We start from the raw sequence: 13455 nt of genomic DNA, 5'->3' as shown, positions 1-13455 counted from the left end.
ATCCATCATTGTACACAATTAAGTCCACCTTCTTCCCTACAGACAATCCTTACTATACGCAAGTCTAGAGAGACAAACCTCTCTACTTCTAACCCACTTCTTAGGAGAGCTTCACAGGGTCCTGAAAGAAGCAGCCCAGCATGCCCGGCCTCTCCTTTCCAGTCACCGGTCCCCATCACAGCTGTTTAATGGACATGTAACCTGAGCTGGAGCAGATTCTTTCTCTAGGAAATTTGAAATGGGGACACTAGAATTTGCATTACTTTGATGAGAAGGATGAGCTGAATAAACACGTAGGTTTGCTGGCGAAGGCCACTATTTGAAGGCAGCCGTGACGGGCCGAGTGTAAGCAGACATGTAAACAGAGAAACCAGCCATCAGAGATGAGACTAAAGCACAGAAACAGAGAGCCCAGGGGAGAGATGATAGCATGACAGAGAGAAGTGAGTAGATGCCTGCTTCTACTTCCATTTCTGAGGGGCAAATCTGTATTAATATACATGGGTTTCATGAGATGTCCATGAAGCCTTTTAAAAACACATACTTTTAAAGCTTATTCAAATATATTTTCTTCCTTGTACCAGGTAATTTCTAAAACAAGTGGTAGACACACCATGGCCTAAGCTCTTTAGTATTACCTTGATGTTCCAAGGGCTGCTCACCATCACATAAGAATTCCATTGCAGTAATGTTGGGCAAGTGTAAACAACATAGGAGTTCAGATGATGAAGAAATTTCAATATTGAGAAAATTAAATGACTGTCTGTGAGCTAGGCATTGAAAAACTCAAAAGAAGAGGCTATTCTCCTCCTGGTACTGTTTCATGAGAAGTTAGTGAGCATGTCAATGCATTTAGGTACCACAGCGATATGCACTATGTGAAACCAGAGAGAGATAAAAATCACCAAGGATGATGAATACTAACTGCTTTCTTCATTTGTAGCACAATTGGCTTTAAAGAACAAAGTTAAGCATTCCCTGGCCCCTAGAGACAACCCCTCTGGATTGGAGCTTCAGGAACACTACAAAAGTCTTCACTTAGGATAAAGATGGGCAAAGCATGCTATTGCCTATCATAAAGGATCTTCTTTGAATTTACTAATAATCTCATCAAAAACAGATGAGTATTCTGAAATGTGTGGGTATAATTAATGGATAAGTGTGTACGAATATCCATACATGAATATGGTATGGATTTAATTGTCCACATTCATTGAATAAACATTTAGGATATGGGAAATTTGATTTTGAGCTCTGCTGCTTTATTAGCCATATGATCAGTGTAAGTCTTAGATTTCGCAGCATAAAAAGATACTAATACCACTTTGGTTGGTGTGAGATTTAAATAAGATAATATCTGTAAAGCATTGTACATAGTAGGTATTCAAAAATATGCCAAGAAATCCTACTCTATACCAAACACTTTCACAGATTAATCATTAATAAAACCCTAAATGTAGTCACTTTAACATAATACTGAAGCATCTTAAAAGAATTTTTTCCTGTGCTATTGAATGTTTCATTCTAGTATATTTATTGATATCTACATTACAGTATCTATATAAACCTAGAAGATCTTAAACAAGTGGTTGTAGAGCATTAAGAAAGAGCCTAGGCCTAGCTGGTTCCCTGTTTTTGCTATTATGTGGTTGGCTAGAAACAGTAACTTGGTCCATTGCAAAGTTCCTATGATTTTGAAAATTACAAGAGTTCTTATTAAATTAAATTTATTGTGCTAATAGATGATAAGCAAACTGGTACTTAATAGAATTCCCTAGTCACCTTTCTACTTTAGGTCACACCAAAACAGTGCTCTCCAGCCACCTCAGGTCCCTTTGTTTTAATTAAAAACCACCTTTCTCACCCCGCCAGAGACTACAAACACACTTTCAATACTGCTCTGCCTCATGCACATCTTCCCCACACTCAGCACGAGCTATTTTCTATTTTTGCCTTCAAAAAAGCCACACAAAATCATGATAATATGGTTGACCCTTCTTGAAACACCCACCCTGCTATTTTAAAAAATTGGTAAGCGATATTTATCCTATTCTGAATTGAGAAGTGCCTTAGTCAACATTTTCCCATGAACTCCCCCTTGCTGCTCAGAAAGAATGAACAGCATCCCTTCTGCCCCCCCAACCCCCACCCCAAGCTCCCCAGACTGTGGCTGAGATCATTCCCCAAGGATCGTGCTTTATAGAAAAGGCGACACACAGCTCCCAGAAAAAGAAGCTCCTCTCTGACAGCAGCCCAGAATGTTAGCGAGAGAACCCAACAAGGTGAACATGCGCATCTAGCAGTGGTTTAAAGGATAACAGCTTTGCGTTGGGCACAGGTCAGGGGAACTTTGGTTTGGAGAACAGGTGGGCTACCTGACAACCAGCAGGCAGCCTTGCTTTTGACTACCACCATTTTAAATCAGGATGTTTGGCAAATCATTAGTGTCTGCTAGTTATTAAACAGAGGAAAGTTCAAAAGCACATGCATGGTTGTCTCCCAGCTTCCCAGGTGGTAGCTGTTTCAGCAGCAACCTTTCCACTTTGTGCAGCAAGACTTGTAAACTTCCCGTAGCTAAAAGGATATTTTCTAACCGGGTGCCCACAACGGAGCTGCAGCCCTGCAAGTGTGGCAAAACCCATATGTGAACGCCTGTCTGAGAAGTTGCCATTCCCTCTCCTTAAGAGTTTATTATTGAAATTACTGAAATGTACACAAATGACTGGATTTGAAGGTGAAATTTGGTGGAAAAATAAAGATATAATAGAATTCTTTCTTAAATAATTTCCTGGTGTGATGTCTGTCTGAAAAAATGAAGTGAAATTACATGATGTCAAAAAATCATGTTTCAAAATGATTGACAACATGTGACTGTTTTGCATTGTGAAATGAGGTGGAAAATTTTAATTGCATGATGGGAGGACATAATATTTATTAGAACCTTGTAACGACAGAGGATTGCAATGAAGAGGACACAATTTTAAATTTGGCGTTAATACGTCAAATCTAAATCTTCAATGAACAAGCAGGAGTAAAATTCTTTATCAAAGCCTTTTCTTAGAATGTATGATTAAGTTTTCAGACTCTAATAACTAAACTGGATTGACATATGGGGCAAGTCCGCATCCTAACAAAGAAGCTCACTAGTCTGCATTTGTGTTCAATTTTGAGCCATGTTACCACACAACACATGCCTGGGTCCGAGAGAGAGAAAGTTGATCCTGGTTCAGGACTCACATAAGCAGTGGCCATTTTGCTGGAGACCTAGGATTTGTAAAGAATTCAGAGAGTGGGGGAAAGGACTGGAAACTAAACACAGGAGAAAAAGATACGGAAAGAAAAATACACAAAACTAGCAAAACAAAGATTTAAAGTCAAAGTACCCTTAAAACAATCCTGCATACAAATGACTCTACTGAGGATGGCAAGTGGCATCTACATTTGTTGGTCTTCTTGTCAACTTAGAAGAAGACTAAGGCAGGCATATACTAAACAGCAACAAGAGTAGTTCAGCTGCTTCTAACAGATGGCTCCCAAACCCTCAATACTTGAATATTAAAGGAAAAGGGGTTTTGCTCCCCCAGAGGAGAGAGACGGTACTAAGGCCAACATGGAAGCGAGCTTCTGCAGACCCCAATCTCTCATCTGAAGTCAATATTGACTTCACATCCCAGAAGTCAATAACTTTGTTGATCAGACTAGAGGCAGTGGAATTATTTCTCATTCTATCCTGCCCCATATTCACCACTCAAGTTAATGTTTGTTGCCTCTCAAGTCTATAATAGCTGTAGCAATTAAAACTCAAACATGACTATTCCCCCCGACCCCCGGGGGACATCTAAAATTGCCAGCATTAAAACTATTGTGAAGATTATAAGAAAAGAGAAATGTAAAGAAAGTTCTCACACCAAGAAGAAGTCTCTCTCTTCTCTCTCTCTCCCCAACTTCTCTCTCCTTCTCTGGTGCTCTCTTTCTCGCACGTGCTGCTGCTTCACACGAATATAGCAAAGACATAAATCACCAAGGCAGAAATCCTAGAGGGTCAGTGAATGGGTCTATAACTAGTAGACCAGAAGAGGTCAGAAATTAAAATAGTTAGCAATGAGCAATAAGAAATCTGAGCAAGGATTAAAGAATATTTGGAAATAGATACTTTATGGCTTTCCCCCCCACCCCCAGAATTGGAGGGATGAGCTGAGAGAAAAAAAGAACCAAGATTTGGCCAAGAAAACAGAAAGTCACCATCTTGTGATCATTTCTTCTCTCACAGACCAAAGTCCTATATTTTCTATTTTTCCAATGTCTCAGGTCCTTCAAAGACAGTTATCTAATATTATGCATACAAATATACTCCTTCTTTTAAAGTATCTTCGCTTTCCTGTATATGATTAATGGATGAAAAATTTCTACCAGATAAATGCAATATATTTTCATATAGCCTCATTTGTTAGCCAAAACAATTTTCTTTCCTGGTAGTAAGAGTGAGTGCTCCAGAAAATTAACACCTCATTCGTGTTTATAACGCAAGACCCAAGATTTTCACAATGCATCTTTCCCCTCCCAGAGAACAGAGTAAAAGTAGTATGAATCGAAAACTTCAGAGGCTTCTGAATTGCAAGCCACCAAAGACTTATCATCCAACTGCTCATATTGTTCACTGCATTCTGATCAGAGAGGGAATTTGTGTCTCTGAACTAACAGATATAAAGTGCACGAGAACATCACAAAGTAATTACGAGTTTATGACATCATCTTAATATTACAAGGGAGAGAATGAAAGACCCGAGAGAAACACGCGATTTCCCTTTTGGGAAAACATTAATGGATGCTTACAATCTGTTTTCTTTTGTTTGGATGTTACAACCAATAATACACTTTTATGTCTATAAATAAAGACTAAAGTTGAATAAATCCAACAAACCCCTGAGCCTGCAGCTTGGAATCTTGATTCACATTCAAGGCCAAGATTTATGAGTCACTCACAGAGAATAAGTTGAAGCTGCAAGATTTGGGGGGAAATTATTCCACACGGCGATTATTTGGGGGAGTGATTATGCATGCACACCTGATCACAGTGTCACCTGTTCCAGCTCATCCGACGTGATAAAACAGGGCAATTTTCTCCGTTTCCCTTTGCTTGCACAACAGACACTGATGCACACAGCCTCACACCATTCATTTTTAAATGGGCTTCCTTGTCAGAGGTGTCCCTTCCCACGTCAGCTCTGAGTTCTGGAGGTGTTGTGCAATGATTTACGTAAGTGGCTTGATGACTGTAAAGGGAAATGAGGGACACCAACGCTAAGGACCAACAGTAGAAAATAAAAGCTTTTTGGAAAGATGTTTGCCATCCACACAGGATGGGCTTTTCTCTTGTGAGATGTTTACCCGACCACCCCACCCTCTACACATGTGCGCCACAAGCTTTAAATTACAGTTGGGACCATTGGGAAAGAACTGGAATTTTCCTAGGCTCGTTATTCTGTACAGGAATGTCTTCAGACAAGGGTGGGCTTTCTTTCCTTTCAGAGGAACTTCCTGAGTGTTTGAGCTCCCCTTCGATACGTGCCACTCAGACAGTGATGGGGCCTCAGCCACCTCCCCAGGCAGTTCACTTCAGTGCCTAATTGCCCTTACTGGGAAAAAATTTTTCCTAATGTCTTCTAACCGACAGCTTCCCCTTATCTTAGTTTCAAGCCGTTACTTCTTATTAGATCATTCTCAACCACGGCAAGCAATACCCGGCTTTCCTTAAAATTATTATTGCTCAAATATTTGTAGACAGTTAGCATAGGTTTCCATCTCTCCGGCTCCTCTTCCTGAAAGCGTTAAATGTTATGTTCCTTTAACCTTTCTTTATAGGTCATCTCTTCTAATCCTTTTATCTTTTTTGTCACCCTTCTCTGAGTTCTCTCTAATTTACTGTATTGATGTCCTCCTTATAATGAGGTGCCCCAAACAGTATGCCATGCTCCATAAGTGGCTGCGAGGAGAGGCATGATTACAGGAGCTTCATTTTCCTATACGCAACCCACGTCTTAGATGCTGTGTGCCTCAGTAGAGCATTTGTCTTTTTCACAGCTGCACTACATTATCTAAATACACCATCAGTCCCAATTCCTTCTCTCATTTGTCTCTTGAAGACATGTTCACCTAGTCTGGTGTTTTACTGTTCTTCCTACCTACCCCTTTCCCCCAGCCCCCAAACCAGAACTGTTCATAACTTGAATCCAGGACTTCTTGGTCAATTAAAGGAAAGTTTTAACTCCTTCAGTTATCAAGGCTCTAGTCTATAATAAACTAGATGCAGGTAACCGTTAGCTGTGACTCTTTTATTTACAACACCATCAGATTGGGTTTATTTTTACAGCATTGTTAGAGATTAAGAGCGAAGCTTCTGCCTTCATCACGTTGGTTTCACTGTGGGTTAGGACCTGCGGTGCCCCACTTCATTTCCTGAGACCCAAGCAATGAGCACAGGATCATTTCTACTAAGTTCTGACTCTGATTAAAAAACAATCTTTATGAAATAGAAGCTAATAAAATTGCTTTCCTAATTACCCTGAGCTAGTTCATTTCCCAGCAAATATAATAAAATAGAGTTACTTGGCTCCGATTCACAAAATCTGAACCCAAGCTCATTATTAAGGCATTTAGCAGGGAAAAAAGCATGTGTGCATAAGATGCTGTCCCATCAAGCAGAATGCAAGAAACCTTTTGAAGTTCAGACCTTTGAAGTTTGAAGTTATTGCTGCATTTTTTTAAATGCAGGTATTTCTGCTAGGAAAATATATACATTGGAGTCATTTATATTAATGAAGCAGAGTACCTATACTAGTGTAAGCTTGGAGGAGGTTTTTTGTTGAGAACAGCAAATTTTTAGTTTAGAAAAATATATAGATCCCTGGCATTGTACTTGCTAATCTGCACAGCTATTATACAAGGCAGCAAGACTTTTACGTAATAGAATAGAGTAACTCATGTCCCAAGGCTATTTCTGCCATGACTTATGCCACTCACAAATCTCCTTCATCTATTTAAAGCGTGTGATTCTGAGGACTATAAATGTATGAAAATGTTTGGGGATTGTTTTATTTTCCTCTAAATGTCCTATCATTCATTAATGTGGACATGATTTGCTAATATTTCTAATGCATGCATGAATACTTCACTAATGGAGGTTTAAAATGTTCCATTCCCAGGAGAAAAAAAATACAATTACCAAAATTAAGAGAGACTTTAAGAGGAGCATATCTATTAAGTAAAGGGGAGATATTTACAATGGCAAAATCAGGTAGGTTAAAGAATAAAATCCTCTGTTCAGCAATATGATACACTCGTATTATGTGATATCACCAATAGAGTTACAGCTCAGTGTAACTATACCAGCAAAGTAAATATAGCCATGATTGACTCACGAACACACCAAGCCCTCATGGCCAGTAATGGGGAAGCTGAAATCTTCTTTTCTCCTCTTTGGGTATTTGCCTGAAACCAATCTCTTAGAGCGCAGTCTCCTAAATCTGAAATGGGGAAAGAAATTGCCTCTGTCTTCTACCAAGGAGTGCAGCTCTTCTTGGGAAATTTTGTGAAATTCCACCCCCTGGGCAAAAACTATGGCTTTTTGTCAATATGCCCCGGGTGGAAATCTGACATTTCCATAATGATATGACAGATTTCCATCTGGGAAAACTGCCTTCTGTTTTCACAATGAATTTGAAGCAAGAATGAAAAATCTTTCACTTTGTCTATAAAACTATTTAAAAGAAAAAAATCTGTACTTTTCCTGCCTTCAAATAATGGAGTGGGTATTAAATGAGAAAAATCTGTAACTATTTTGAGTTCAATCAAATCATCAGCAATACTTAGAAAGAGAAGAAGAGAACTATGTGAAGAATAAATCCTTCCGGACAAATTTGTTACTTTTTTTGATAGTTAGTAGCAGATGAAAGGAATAAAGTACATCTAGAAAAAAGTGAATGTGTATTAACAGTATACAGCTGCAATTCAAGAAAAGATTGACAGAAGGCATCAGTCAGTCTATTTTGTGAAACTGGTTCTAATTGATTTTGATGCAAGTATCGTCACATGGATTGAAAATTTGCTGAAAGATGATAAACAAGGAAAAGCAGTGAATGAAAAGCAAAAGGGGATGACATTGGGGTTAATGTGAGTTCTGATCTCATTTCTCATTTTTAGAAATGCAACAGGAGAGGAGCAACCTGGACAACGATGGAATATGCAAATGAATGGTGTTGCAATTGCCGATGAGCACAGGAAAATAAAATTTCCACAGAAGAGTGGGAAGGGGGAGTGTGTGGAGGGAGGGGAATAGACACATAAAATGGACTTGGAAAAGCTGGGGCCAGGATATTTTAGGGGGAACTACACAACACACAAAATGAATGGGGAGCTCACGTTCAGTGATTGATCCGCTCTCAATCGTGTGAATTGCTTGTCATTTTGTTTTGTTTTGTTTTGTTTGCCAGGGTTGTGAGTTTGTTGCACTCTCCCTGGCCCTATTCTTCCAGAAGTTGCAAGTCCCTGAGTAACAAAATTAGGGACCTAGGGTGGGTTGACTTTTCTTTTTTTTTTTCCCTGTGCAAAGTTAATTATCCCAGACTCTGAGCAAAATAGACTATTTTCCTTAATGCTGTAATGCAAACAAACTTTGCATTTTTTTCTCACCCCCTAAGAAGGAAGGCACTGAGCTGCTGCTCTGGCTTTTTGTTGGTTGTGTGATTTGTTGGTATTTTTAGTGGGTCTGTAGAGTAAGACCAGCTTTGCGAGTTTGAAGGCCACTGGCCAACTGAAAGTACATGCAAAAGAGGAGAGGATTTCAGAAGAAATCTGAGGTGAAAGGAGTGGAGGAAGCGATTTGCTGGAGAAAGGCAAGTGTGTCCTGATGATTAACACCAGGTCGGCATGCTGAGAGAAAAACGATACAGACACAGTGAACGCACGGCCTCCGGTTTGCCGGCACATCCTAATGAGCACGATGGTCAAATGCCCTGGGTTTGCCATATGCTGTGGCCATATGCATATCTGGTGAACCAGATGCCCTGCTTTTTTTCCCCCATATTGCACCATTTTTCTCACAGCGTAGAGACATGGCTTAAGTGAGAAGCAGGAGGGGGCAGGGGGAGGTAACGATAGCTTGTTATTCCAGAAGGTTGTTGGACAGAAAACATCGGTATATTCATCCATGCTCTGATTCCATTTTCAAATATTTAATGAGCACCTACTAGGTTCAAAAAGAGCTTAAATGAAATCAGGGGTGATAAATCTTTCTTGAGTTTATGAAGGAGAGGTTAGGGACACTCTGTGCACCTGCCACAATGCCTCTCCATAAGCCACCTTGTCATTCAGTAAGAGGATCTAGTGTAGTTTGCCATTTCTAACATTCCTAAAGTCTCTGAGGATCAATAGCAGGCCACTTATGCATGGCAATTGTTCAAACTGTTCTTTCCACCTGGCAGGCTCCTTCTCTGCCCTGATTTCTATCTATTCTTCAATGGCCACTCATGCATTCATTTTTTTAATATTTTTGACTGCCTTCTAAACTGGAACCACTCAAGACCCTAGGAATACCACAGTGAGCAAAAAGGATACAGTCTTTTCCCTCAAAGAGCTTACAATCTAGTGGCATACACATTATTCAAATAATTTTTAAAAATGTGTAATTATGACTGGGAGATATGCTCTCACGGCAAAGTGCCAGGAGCTGTGAAAATGTGAAAGTCACCGGACCAATCCTGGAAGAACAAAAATGAGTCATCTTACTAGCATCTCCTTCAAGGAGACCTTTTTGATTCTCCAAGCCAATAAGTTTGCGAGTTCTCTCTCTCCCTCTTTCTCTCTCTCTCTCTCTCCCCCCCCACCCCCGCACCCTCCACTCCTCAGAATCCTACAGCACAACACTGAGCACTTAACAAAGTCCATCTGTGTTTTTTCCAAATCTGTCTGATTTTCCTAACTCTTGACAGCACACATTACATTTCACCCACCTTTGCATTCTTAACAGTGCTTCCATAAATATTAGTTGAAGTATAGTGACATCTCAATTACTCATCAACAGAGAAAATAAATATGAATAATATAAAACATCAGATAATCCAAAAATCACAGGCTCATGCAGCTACCATGGTACTTACTCCTGTTTGTTCTCCACAAGCTTGTAAGCTCCTTGAGGGAGGGACTGGGTCTTCATGAAGGAAGTCAGATTTGAGTTGAGTTTAGAAAGAAAAAATATGGATTAGTCTAGCACAACTCCTGGCACTTGGTAGATTCTTAACACATATCTGTGAAACAAGTAACATGAACACATGTGTGAAATAATTTTCACCCTCTAGTAGGTGTCGTCTCCCTACTTGGAATGCTTTGCACTGTGCCTTTTGCCTTCCACATGCCTTTCTATTGTTGAGTACGTAATGGGTACTCGATTGGTATGTATTGATTTAAAGGTCAAGTCTAGGTCTCAGCAATGCACTGTTCCAAAGCACACCACCCTCACTGTGGTCTATGGAAATGGAGCCTCCCTGAAGCACCACATAGATGGCAATGCAAATAGCTCCCCCTGCAGTTGTGCAATGCAGATGTCCTGTATCCAAATGTTTCAACTCACACAGAGAAACGTGAAGCTCAGATGAGTTAAGGGAGCTGCCCCGAATTGCACAAGCTCGTGGCAGAAATGGAGCTATTCGTCTGACTCCCAGGCCACTACAACCAGTTGGGCTGTATGTTAAAATGAAACCAAATTTAAAATAATTTCTTTCAAGCATCTTTTGACTCTCCCTGAAGTGAGTCTCCTGGAGCACCAACAAAGCAAGGCATGGAGTTATTACTTAAGTGAATTTCTGCTGTCAACATGCTTAGAAATCAGCGCTATGAACAGTCCCTTACACATGGCAAAGGCTCCAGACCAACTGTAAACCTCTTAATTTTCCTTTAGCTATATACCTCTGGAGAAAGAAAAGGATGGGGATACTGGCTAAGGAAAATATAAGAAGGTTTAATTCTGGCACAGTCCAGCTATTTCTGTTTATCTTTGTTTATCCCCGTTGTAGACTGAGAGGGGAGGGGTCCACACACAGGGAGTGCCAGCAGGGGCCACGTCAGCGCCCTTTGAGGCCCTGGGATTATAGACAATGGCCTCTGAGTGGGAATTCCTCCTCAGGAGTGAAGGAGGAACCATTGTACAGCCTCCAAAGAAAGAAAATGAGTCTAGTTAACAGGAAAGTACAACTTGTACAACAAAAGATTGTCCTGTAAAACAATCTGAAGGAAACTAAAATTAGAGTAAACAACCAGGTCACCATTCCACCTTAAATCCCCAGCATAATATTTCTATCCTTCAGGTCTTTGGGTTCTCCATGATATTAAACCCAATCCCATTAAGTCCAAACGAAGATCGGATCCAGGCCCTGGTGCCTTCTATTCCAACATTCCATCCTACATGCAAAGACTTCTTTAGTGAACAGGATTCCACAGATCAAGCATGAGCCCTTTCTGTGACAGATTCTAAAATGAGCCCTCTGTATATTTTCTTCGGGTACTTGAAGAACATGAGAGAGACTGCATTTGATTTTCTGTAAGTGGGTCATTTCTCAATTCCTAATTTAGAAAATTCACTCTTAGTATTTTCTTGAGCTGGGTATCTGGCAGGGAGTTGGGTGAGGGGAGTGTCAGAAGAAATATTGTGCCATAAGTTTAAAAACATATTTAAATTTTTCTCTTCTACTTTTTAAGGCCTTACATTATGTATCAATGTAACTGAGTTGGTTCCTGAACACTTTCATTTGGTTTCTTAATTGGACATTTTATAGATCTAGGGGTATATGTTCAATATGTCTAAGAAGGAAAATCTAACTAGCCAATAATATCAAAATGGAACTGGAAACAGGAAAGACTCTTACTCTTATATTCTCCTGTTCTACTTTGCTATACTTTTTCAATGGGGGGAGGGGGTGGTTAGACCCGGCTTTGCACCAGCAAATAAATGAGATAAGTGAGGTAGCTAGTGAAGTAATCCAGTTTAAAAAAAAAATAGTGACCTGAATCTTGCAGACTGGATATCTAATAAGCACTCTTACCTGCTAATGATTCTGTTCTCCATGCCCCTGTCAGCTTAGGGGTTTTCTAAGTCACATTTCTTCAGTCACAGATTTTATATTTGGGATCAGGTCATTAACAGTGTAGCCTTGCACGCAGAGTAGAAGAAATGGTAAGAGATGCCTTTCCCTCCATTGACAGAGCAAAGAATCCAACAGCCAATGTGCTGCCCAGAGATGAAGACAACGCTTCTAATGTGAATGTAGACAAATGGCCAGTTGTGATCACATTGCTTGTCGGCAGGTGGTCCTGTCCCTAGCATTGTACCAAATGCAACATGTGAGCAAGTGCCATCATTTGGAGAAAGTAAATGCATGAATCAGGGTCCCTAAAAGAAACGGAGTTGTCCAGATAGTTCAAATGAGGAGACTTTAAAGAAGGGGCTGCTGACAGAGGAGCAAGCAGAATTAAGGACTCAAACGAGGGCCAAAGAACACACAGAGAGATATGTAGAGACTCAGGCTCACACGAGGCTGTGGAACGAAGGTAGGGAATGGTTTTCTGAGGCCAGTAAGAGCTGGGCCAAGGGTGGGGGCCATAAAGCAGGAGCTAGGGTAAGGCAGAGGTGCAGCTGCCAGCAGGGATGTGCACCTACCTTTTCTGTCCTCCCTCCCTCCCACCAGTCCAACCCAGTGCTTCTCATTGGCCAAATCCAATCAGAAGCCAGGGTCAATCTCTAGGACACAGAGCAGGACATAAAGACTGTAGAAAGAATTCAGGGTGGAAGGCCAATGAAGAAAAATTAGCATAACCAGTAACATTCTTTAGATCATAGTCCATTGAACTATGACTGGGGCTTCAACCTACCTGAGACATAGGGCAATATCCCCACGTGTTCTGCCATATGTCCCCATACACCCCTCAACAGCACTGTACACACTACCCTGTTCAGCCTCTCTCCCAGTGCCCTTCCCACTCTCCTCCCCGTTCCATCCCTCTTCTTAAAAACTAGTATTTGTCAAGGCCCTTCTGATGTTACTGTCTTCTCCAAGTCTTGATTCTTCTTTCTACTCCTATATCCCCTAGCAGGATGTAACACCTGCTCTTAGCAGTTGATAAGTATTAAGTCCTCATTTTTTTCATCCAGTATACAAGTGGTTGTTGAGCCTTATTAGGTACCAGGCACTGGGCCTGATGCTGAGGAGCCAATGGCATGTACAAGGACAGTCCCTGCATCCTGGAGCTTTCAGCCTAGTAAGGTGAAGGATGGTGAGTGGAATAGTCACACATATACACATAGGCAATTACAAAAAGTACAAAGAGCCTTGAAAACGTATGGCAGGCAAACCTGGTCAGTAGGTTATGGGTGACTTTCCCAAGAAATGACACTTGAGTTGGTTGTGA

This window comes from Pteronotus mesoamericanus, unplaced genomic scaffold, assembly GCF_021234165.1.
Source record: "Pteronotus mesoamericanus isolate MK-2021 breed Mesoamerican mustached bat unplaced genomic scaffold, CSHL_Meso_final contig_291, whole genome shotgun sequence".
NCBI classification, from domain to species: domain Eukaryota; kingdom Metazoa; phylum Chordata; class Mammalia; order Chiroptera; family Mormoopidae; genus Pteronotus; species Pteronotus mesoamericanus.
This window is presented reverse-complemented; position numbering follows the sequence as displayed.